This window comes from Cricetulus griseus, chromosome 3 (assembly GCF_003668045.3).
Source record: "Cricetulus griseus strain 17A/GY chromosome 3, alternate assembly CriGri-PICRH-1.0, whole genome shotgun sequence".
Classification (NCBI taxonomy): Eukaryota; Metazoa; Chordata; class Mammalia; order Rodentia; family Cricetidae; genus Cricetulus; species Cricetulus griseus.
The window spans coordinates 112,412,994-112,424,012 of record NC_048596.1 but is presented as its reverse complement, the minus strand read 5'-3'; the positions used below and the strand labels follow the sequence as shown (position 1 = coordinate 112,424,012).

The following is an 11,019-nucleotide window of genomic DNA, read 5'->3' as shown; positions in this document are numbered from 1 at the left end:
GTGTTCCCCTTTCTCCACATCCTCTCCAGAATAAACCGTCATTGGTGATTTTGATTTTAGCCATTCTGACATGTGTAGGATGGTATCTCAGAGTTGTTTTGATTTGTGTTTCCTTGTCAGCTAAGGTTATTGAACACTTTCTTGTGTGTCTTTCAGCCATTTTAGATTCCTCTATTGAGAATTGTCTATTTAGTTCTGTAGCCCATTTTTAATTGGTTTGTTTGGTGTTTTGGAGAGTTGTTTCTTGAGTTGTTTGTGTATTTTTGAGATCAGCCTTCTGTCAGATGTGGTGTTTGTGAAGATCTTTTTTCCAGTCTGCAGGCTGCTGTTTTGTCTTACTTCTCTGTTCTTAGCCTTATAGAAGCTTCTCAGTTTCAGGAGGTCCCATTTATCAATTGTTGATCTCAGTGTCTGTGCTACTGGTATAATATTCAGGAAGCCAGTTCCTATACCAATTAATTCAAGGGTATTTCCCACTTTGTCTTCTAATAGGTTCACTGTGGCAGGATTTATGTTGAGGTCCTTGATCCATTTGGACTCAATTTTTGAACATGGTGTTAGACATATATCTATTTGCAGTCTTCTATATTCCAGCATCCAGTTATGCCAGCACCATTTGTTGAAGATGCTTTCTTTATTCTACCATATCAATTCAGTTTCTTTGTCAAAAATGAAGTGTTCGCAGGTGTGTGGGTTAATATCTAGGTTTTCATCTCAATTCCATTGGTCTCCCTGTCTATTTTTGTGCCAATTCCAAGTTCTTTTCAGGACTAAAGATCTGTAATAGAGCTTGAAGTCAGGGATGGTGATGCCTCCAGAAGTTCGTTTATTGTACAGATTCATTTTGGCTATCCTATTTGAGAATTGTTCTTTCAGGGTCTGTGAAAAATTGGGTTAGGATTTTGATGGGGACTGCATTGAATCTGTAGATTGCTTTTGGCAAGATTGCAATTTTTATTATGTTGATCCTACCTATCCAAGAACATGAGAGATCCTTCCATTTTCTAGTATCGTCTTTGGTTTCTTTTTTTTTTAGAGACTCAAAATCCTTAAGGTACAGGTCTTTTACTTTTTGATTAGCGTTACCCCAAGGTATTTTATGTTGTTTGTGGCAATTGCTTTTACCTTGTCCTCTTCCCATCCTTTCTTCTGGTGGGTGTAGCAAGTGTTTCTTGTTCTCCTCGTGGATGTGGGTCCACGGTTTCCTTGTGGTAGATGCAAACAGATCCAACACTCTGATGTTGGTCCTCTTCTCATGGATGGAGGTGTCACTGTTACCCTGGTGTAGGCAATGTCTGGGCATGCTGGGTCCTGCCGGGCTGGCAGTTCGAGGCAGAGCTATCTCCGGGCTTTGGGGTGTCAGATCCTGTTGCCGAACTCTGTATGGTCATTGCGTCAGATGACTCTGAGTAGTAATGTCGAACCGGAATTGGAAACAGTTCCTGGCCTACCTGGGCAGGTGGATGGAGGCCGGGCTGCCTCTGGGTGTTTGGTGTTCGCAACCCACCGCTGCCACTGACCTTTGTGGATAATGCAAATTTGACAAAGAATTTCTAATACATTGACTCAGGACAGAGGTGATCTTCAGGCCCTCCCTTTGTCCTGATTTCTGCTTGCTCTCTGTGGGAAATCCTGTCCTGGGGACTGTAGGCATGTTAACTTCACCCAGCAGTCCAAACAACTGGCAGTCTGCTGAGATCACTGGGGTACTCCTGCCCCCAATGAGGGCAGGGATGAGCTTCTTCTCCTGTCTTGGGCCCTACTTCCCTTGGCCACTCTTGGAACTCATAGCCTGAAGGCTGCAGGCAGATCAACTCAGTCCCAGAGGACTAAGCAACCACTAATCTGCTGGCAGCACAGTGCTAGTCCAGATCCCATCTATCAGGAGAGGAAGTGCCTCAGACCCACCTGCCCACACCTTGAGAACCAACAGACTATCAGACCTTCTTGCACCCACCAGAAGAGAATCTGGGACCTGAACACACAGGGAGAGAAGAGAACCCACCTGTACCCACTGGAAGAATGGATGAAAACATGAAAATATGAGAACACATTCAACAATAGCAAAACAAATATGACACCACCCAGAGTGTAGGGATTCTATGCCAGCAAGACTTGAACATATCAGCACAAATGAAGCAGAAGAGAATGACCTTAGAAACCATGTCTTGAAGATGATAGAGACACTAAGACAGGAAAAATTCTTTAATAATATAAAATAATAAAAAGTACTTTAAATAAATGGAAGAAAAGACAAAGCAAAAATTACAATAAATAATTCAAACAGTACAAGTTTTGAAAGCTGCAAGAGACAATTAAAAATAAACACAGTCTGAGGGAATGCTGGAATTAGAAAAGCTGAGCAAAGGATCATAAGAAAACTTTCGCAACCTAAAGAAGGACATGCCAATTAAAGTACAAGAAGCCTTCAGAACACCAAATAGAGTGAACCACAAAAAGGTCTCCTCACCACATTATAAGCAAAACCCTAAACATATAGAATAAATAAACAATAATAAGAACAGAAAAGGAAAAATGTCAAGTAACATATAAAGGCAAACCTATCAGTATTACACCTGACTTTTCCATGGAAACTCTGAAAGCCAGAAAGTCCTGGGTAGATATTTTACCTACATTAAGAGACCATGGATGCCAGACCAGACTACTGTACCCAGCAAAGCTTTCAATCACTATGGAGAAAACAAGATATCCCATGACAAAACCAGATTTAAACAATACATATCCATCAATCTAGCCCTACAGAAAGTGTCAGAAAGAAAAACTCCACAAAAAGAAATTAACTACAACCAGCAAAACATAGGCAATAGATAATCCCACTTTACCAACAGTGAAAAGAAAAAATAGGTTGGAAATCAACATACAATTCCACCACTCCCACCAAATCCAAAACAAATAAGAATGAACAATCAATGGTCACTAATATCCATCAATATTAGTTGTCTTAATTCACCTATAAAAAGACACAGGCTAGAAGAGGATAAGAAGACAGAATTATTCCTTCTGCTGCATACAAAAAACACACCTCAACTTCAAAGTCAGAGGGTACCTCAATGTAAAGGGTTTGGAAAAGATTTTCCAATCAATTGGACCCAAGAAACAAGCAGGGGGTGGGGAGCCATCTTAATATCTAACAAAATAGACTTTAAACTGAAATCAATCAAAAGAGATGAAAGAGGTCACTTCCTACTCATGATATGAGAAATCCATCAAGATGAAGACTCAATTCTTAACGTCTATGCCCCAAATACAAGGGCATCCACATTCATAAAAGAAACATTAATACAATGCAAATCATACATAAAGACCTCACACACTTATAATAGAATAGTTCAACACTCCACTATCACCACTAGACAGGACCACCAGTTAGAAACTTAACAAAGAAACCAAGGAACTAATCGAAGTTATGGCCCAATTGGGTTTAGCAGACATTTATAGAACATTACATCCAAACACAAAGGAATATACCTTCTTTTCAGCATCACATGGAAGCTTCTCTAAAATTGTCCACATACTCGGTAACATAGCAAACCTCAACAGGTACAAAAAATTGAAATAACCCCCTGTATCTTATCAGGCCACCATGCTTTAAAGTTAGAATTCAAAACAATACAAATTGCAGAAAACCTACAAACTCATGGAAATTGAATAATGCCCAATTGCACAATTCCTGGGTCATGGAGAAAATAAAACAAGAAATTAAAGATTTGCTAGAATTCAATGAGAATGAGGATACCATATACCCAAACTTATGGGACACATTGAAAGCAATGCTAAGATGAAAGTTCATGGCACTAAGTGGCCACATTAAGAAGCTGGAGAATAGTCACACAAGAGAATTGACAGAACAACTGAAAGCTCTATAACACAAAGATGCTAATGAACCCTGGAGGAGTAGATGCCAGGAAATAATCAAATTGAGGGCTGAATTCAATAACATAAAAACTATGAAAACAATACAAAAAATTAATATAACAATATAGAAAAACATTTATCCAAAATTACCAAACAGCAGAGAGTGATCATGAAATTAACAAAATCAGAAATGAAAAGGAGCACATTATAAGAGATACTGAGGAAATCCAGAGAATAATCAGGTCATACTTTGAAAACTTGTATTACTAAGATAATTTTTAAGGTCCACCTCTTCTTCATCCTCGGCATTGGAATAGACACCAGGAAATAATCAAACTGAGGGCTGAAATAAATAAAGTAGAAACTAGGAAAACATTACAAAGAATCAAGGAAACAAAAGTTGGTTCTTTGAGAGGATCAACAAGATAGACAAACCTCTATCCAAACTAAACAAAGGCAGAGAGACCATGATAATTAACAAAATCAGAAATGAAAAGTGGGATATAACAACAGACACTGAGGAAATCCAAAGAATCACCAGGTCATACTTTGAAAACATGTACTCCACAAAGTTCAAAAATATAAAGGAAGTGGACAATTTTCTGGATAGATATCACTTACCAAAATTAAACCAAGGATAGACAAGCAGTTTAAATAGACTTATAACCCCTGATGATGAAATAGAATCAGTCATCAAAAGCCTCCAACAAAAAGGCCAAGGCCAGATGGCTTCACTGCAGAATTCTACCAGAAATTCAAACAAGAGGTAATACCAGTACTCCTCAAATTGTTCCACACAATAGAAGCAGAAGGGACATTGCCAAATCTTTTTACAAGGCTAAAATTACTTTGATGCCCAAGCCACAGAAAGATACAACTAAAAAATATAACTACAGAGCAATATCCCTCATGAACATCAATGCAAAAATAATACTCAACAAAATATTGGTGAATTGATTCCAAGAACACATCAGAGAAATCATCTACCAGGATAAAGTAGGCTTCATCCCAGGAATGCAATGATGGTTCAACATATGAAAATCCATCAATGTAATCCACCATATAAACAAAATGAAAAAGAAAAAACACATAATCTTTACACTAGATGCTGAAAAATCCTCTGACAAAATTCATCATCCATTCATGACAAGGATCATGGAGAGAACAGGAATAACTGGAACATATCTAAACATGATAAAAGCATTATACAGCAAAACTAGTCAAAATCAAACTAAATGGAGTGGAACTCAAATAATTCCTCTATAATTAGGAACAAGACAGGCTGTACTCTCTTCATAACTCTTCAATATTGTCCTTGAAGTTCTAGCTAGAGCAATAAGACAACAAAAGGAGATCAAGGGGATAAAAATTCGAAAGGAAGAAGTCAAACTTTCACTATTTGCAGTTGATATGATAGTCTACATAAGTTTCCCAAAACCTTTACCAGGGAACTCCTACAGCTTATAAACACCTTCAGCAGAGTAGCAGGATACAAAATTAACTCAAAAAATCAGTAGCCCTACTACATTCAGGGATAAACGTAATGAGAAATAAATAGGAGAAACATCACCCTTCACAATATCCACAAACAACATAAAATATCTTGGGGTAATGCTAACCAAAAGGGTGAAAGACCAATACAGCAAGAACTCTGAGACATTAAAGAAAGAAATTAAAGAAGATACCAGAAAATAGAAGGATCTCCCATGTTCTTGGATAGGTAGAATCAACATAGTAAAAAAAAAACAATCTTGCCAAAAGCAATCTTCAGATGCAAAACAATCTCCCTCAAAATCCCAACTTAGTACTTCACAGACCTTGAAAGAACAATACTCAACTTTATATGAAAAAACAAAAAAACCCAGGATAGTGAAAACAACCCTGTACAATAAAGGAACTTCTGGAGGCATCACCATCCTTGACTTCAAGCTCTATTATAGAGCCATAGTTCTGAAAAAAGCTTGGTATTGGCACAAAATTACACAGATAGACCAATGGAATAGAATTGAAACTCCTGATAGTAACTCACACATGTATAAACACCTGATTTTTGTCAAAGAAACTAAATCTATATAAAGGAAAAAAGAAAGCATCTTCAACAAATGGTGCTAGCACAACTGGATTCATATATGCAGACAATTGCAGATAGATGCATATGTATCACACAAAAATTAAATCCAATGGATCAAAGATCTCAACATAAATCCAGCCACACTGAATCTTCTAGAAGAGAAAATGGGAGATACCCTTCAATTAATTGGTACAGCAGATCACTTCCTGAATATTACATTAGTAGCACAGAAATTGAGATGTACAATTAATAAATGGGACAGCCTAAAACTGAGAAGCTTCTGTAAGGCAGTCAGTAAGACAAAACAACAGACCATAGAATGGGAAAAGATCTTCACCAACTCCACATCTGACAGAGGACTGATTTCCAAAATATACAATGAACTCAAGAAGCTAGCCACCAAAACACCAATCAATGAAATTAAAAAGTGGGGTGTAGAACTAAAGAGAGAATTCTCAACAGAGGAATCAGAAATGGCTGAAAGACACTTAAGAAATTGTTCAAAATCCTTGGCCATCAGAGAAATGCAACTCAAACCCACTCTGAGAAACCATCTTACACCTGTCAGAATTCTGAAAAACAAAAACGCCAATGACAGTCTATGCTGGAGAAGATGTGGAGAAAAAGGAGCACTCCTCCATTGCTGGTGGGAGTGCAAACTTGTAAGACCATTCTGGAAATCAGTATGGCGGTTGCTCAGAAAAATGGGAATCAGTCTACCTCAAGATCCAGCAATTCCTCTATTGGGCATATACCCAAATAATGCTTGTTCATACAACAAGGACATATGTTCAACCATGTTCATAGCAGCATTTTTTGTAATAGCCAGAACCTGGAAACAACCTAGATGCCCCTCAACTGAAGAATGGATAGAGTTAATGTGGTGCATTTACACAATCGAATGTATTCAGCAGCAAAAAACAATGGAATCTTGAAATTTGCAGGCAAATGGATGGAACTAGAACAAACCATCCTGAGTGAGGTAACCCAGTCACAAAAAGATAAACATGGTATGTATTCACTTATATATGAATTCTAGATATAGAGCAAAAGATTACCAGCCTACAATCCTCTTCACCATAGAAACTGGGAAACAAAAAGGGCTTTAAGAGAAAAATGCATGGACCCCAGAGAATGGGAATGGGTACAATCTCCTGAGGTAATTGGTAGCATGAGGGTAGGGAAGAGGGAGCTGGCAGAATGAGAGTCAGAGAAGAGGAGGGGATGGGGGAATGGAGGAGCTGAAAGGTTGAGTCGGGGGAGGAATAGAGGAGAACAGGATGAGAGATACCATAACAGATGCAGCCATTATATGTCCAAGGTGAGATCTGGCACTAGGGAGATTTCCAGAGATCTACCAGGATGACAACATATAACAATCTAGGCAATGATATAGAGGCTACCTTAAATGCCCCTCCCTTATAATGAGACTGATGACTACTTTGTATGCCATCATTGAGCCCTCATCCAGTGGCTGATGGAAACAGAGGCAGACACCCACAACTATACATCTGGAACCCAGTTGTAGAGAGGGCGGAATGAAGATCAAAGGGGACAGGACCAGGCTGGTGAATCCAACAGAAACAGCTGACCTTAACAAGGAGGAGCACATGAACCCCAGACTGGTGTCTGGGAGACCAGCATGGAACTGATCCAGCCTCCTGAACCTGGATGCCAATGAGGAGATCTTAGCACTCTATCGGGCCCTTGGTAGTTGATCAATAATATCCCCTGGTGTAAGAAGGGACTTTGAGAGCCCATCCCATGTTAAGGGATATGCCCTTGGCCTGGACACATGTGGGCCCAGCCCAGGATGAGGTGGTAGACTTTGGGGAGGCCCCTTAGAGGGCTTTACCTCCCTGGGGAACAAACGGGGAAGAGGGTGAGGGCTGGTGGGGGTTGGAGGGAGGAGAGGGTGATGGAGAAGGGATTGACATCTGAAGCAAGATTATTACTAATTTAACCAATAAAACAAACAACAAAAAGGAAAATAAAATTGTTTAAAATAAAAAAAAGAAAACCTGTATTCCTCAAAATTTGAAAAGCTAATGGAAATGGACAATTTCCTGGAAGTATTCCTCATACCAAAATTAAATCAAGGACAGATAAACAATTTAAATATATCTATAACCCTTCTTGAAATACACATAGTCATCAAAAGTCTCCAAACCAAAAAAAAAAAAAAAAAAAAAAAAAAAAAAAAAAAAAAAGCCCAGGGCCAGATGGCTTCAGTAGAATTCTACCAGAAATTCAAGGAACAGCTAATAACACTTCTCTTCAAAGTGTTCCTCATGAAAGATGCAGAAGGGTCATTGCTGAACTCTTTTATTAGACTTTAAAAACCTTGGTACCCAGGCCACACAAAGACACAACCAAGAAAGAGAACTATAGACCAGTATCTCTCATAAATATTGATGCAAAAGTACACAATAAAATACTAGCAAATCGAATCCAAGAACACATCTGAGAAATCAGCATGATGAATTAGGCTTCATCCCATGGATGCAAAGATGATTGAACATATGACAATCCATCAATGTAGTCCACCATATAAACAGACTGAGAAAGAAAAACCACATAATCTTTACACTAGATTCTGAAAAAGCCTTTGAAAAAATCCAAACCCGTTCATGTTAAAGGTCTTGGAGAGATCAGGGATACCAAGAACATATCTAAACACAATAAACCAACTGCCAACATCAAACTAAATGGAGAGAAAATTATCATGATTCCCCTAAAATCATGAACAAGACAAGGCTGTCCACTCTCTCCATATCTTTTCAATATTGTCCTTGAAACTCTAGCTAGAGCAATAAGACAACCGAAGGAGAGCAAGGGGATAAAAATTGGAAAGGAAGAGGTCACACTTTCACTATTTGAGGATGATATGGAGGTCTATATAAGTGACACAAAAAAATATACCAGGGAACTCCTACAGCTGATAAACACCTTCAGCAAAGTGGCAGGATACAAGATTAACTAAAAAAAAAATTAGTAGCCCTACCATATACAGTTGATAAATGGGCTGAGAAAGAAATCAGAAAAACAACACCCTTTACAAGTGCCACAAACAACATAAAATACCTTGGGATAATGTCAACCAAAAAAAGTGAAAGACTTGTATAATAAGAATTTTATGTCTTTAAAGAAAGAAATTGAAGAAGATACCAGAAAATGGAAGTATCTTCCATGTTCTTGGATAGGTAGGATCAACATAGTAAAAATGGCAATCTTGCCAAAAGCCATCTATAGATTCAGTGCAATCCCCATCAAAATCCCAGCGCAATTCTTCACAGATATTAAAAGAATAATTCTCAACTTTATATGGAAAAACAGAAGACCCAGGATAGCCAAAACAACCCTGTACAATAAAGGAACATCTGGGGAAATCACCATCCCTGATTTCATGCTCTATTATTGAGCTATAGTCCTGAAAACAGCTTTGTATTGGCAAAAAATAGGCAGGTAGACCAAGGGAATAGAGTTGAAAAACCTGATATTAACCCACACATGTATGAACACCTGGTTTTTGACAAAGAAGCTAAAGTTATACAATGGAATAAAGAAAATATGTTCAACAAATCATGCTGGCATAGCTGGATGGTGGCATGTAGAGGACTGCAGATAGATCCATGCCTATCGCTATGCACAAAACTTAAGTCCAAATGAATCAAACACCTCAACATAATCCAGTCACACTGAACATATAAGAAGAGAAAGTGGGGAGTGGAGCCAGGACTTTCCAGGTGGAGCAGACCCCCAAGCCAGGTTAGACACGGAGTGCACCTACACAGCTCTGGGTACTTCATTGCACTGCTTACCTCTGGGTTCATCTGAACCGAGTTGGACTCGCTGCCAGGACCCCTCGCTATTGCTGCCTCCACCTCACCCATGGGGACCTGGAGACTTTAAAAGGATTTTGGGGTTTCGGGAGTAGGGAAACCAGAGATTTCAGTTCCTGGCCCTGGCCTCTCTGTGTCATTGTTGGCCAACCAAGTGGACCGCATCACCCACTCAACTACAGTGAGTTGCTCACTGGAGACCCATAGGGATTGAGAAGGACAAAGCTGCGGGTCGGGGTTGCCTACTTCTTGTTGGATGAGGAGGCGGACCTGGACTAACTCGGGCAGCCGGACAAGTTTGGTGTGAAGGTTCCCCCCACAGTTGCAGCCCCTGCCCAGAGAGCCCCAGCAGCCACCACCACCACCTGCTGCACCAGCTCGTCCTCAACTCAGTTCTCTGCCTTCCGGGCCAGGACTGTATCTTTTCCAAAGTAACCGGCCACCCTCATGTTGCCGACCTGGGTGTCTACGCGGTCACCGTTCTGCCCGCTATCTGCCAGCCAGGAGACCTGCTGGAGCTTCTGTGGTTATAGCCGGTGACCCAGCAGCCCTCGCCCGCCCCGCATTGGGCCGTCTAAGTGGGCGGTGGGCAGATCATCCACCTGCACCAAGGCGAGATCCTCCAGGACAGCCTGTGGCAGGCGGGCGTGGCCCACGTGGGCCGGGGGGCGAATAGCTGGTACCACTACTGCCCGCTGGTGGCCGAGCTGGTGGTACAGAATGCCTGCAGCCATCTGGGCCTCAAGAGCGAGAAGATATGCTGGAATAACTCTGAGAGCTTTGCCACCTGGTTCCGCTTTGGAAAGCGAGAGTTCAAGGCTGGAGGGAGGTTCCCGCAGGCATGCAAACTCCGCAGCAGCAGTATTACCTCAAGGTGCATCTGGAGTCTGGAGGAGAACAAAGTCCACAGGGCCCCCTTCTACAGCCTGGAGGACCTCATCTGCGAGAAGCGCCACATAGACGCCAGTGGCCGCCTGCAAGTGCTGCAGGAGCTTGAGGACTTCGTTGATGACAAGGAGTAGCCCCAGAGCAGCAGCCCTCTGCACCTGTTCTTATGCCCTGAGCTCCTTTCTTGTCCCTGCAGTTCTGCACCCAGGCCTCCTAGCGCGCCCTCCCAGGGTCAGGGGCTGGAAGCTTCAGGAACTCACACCGGCACTGGGTGGGCGCAGCTAAGCTCCCCTAAGACATCCCTGGTATTGGTGACTTTGCAGGGGTCACCCAGCCCGCACA

The 11,019-nt window shown here is 40.9% G+C and overlaps 1 pseudogene; it reads left to right on the top strand.

Annotated features, from left to right (window-relative positions):
- Positions 1 to 7,246: 7,246 nt before the first annotated feature.
- LOC100766456 lies at positions 7,247 to 10,811 on the top strand (annotated as a pseudogene).
- Positions 10,812 to 11,019: the final 208 nt, after the last annotated feature.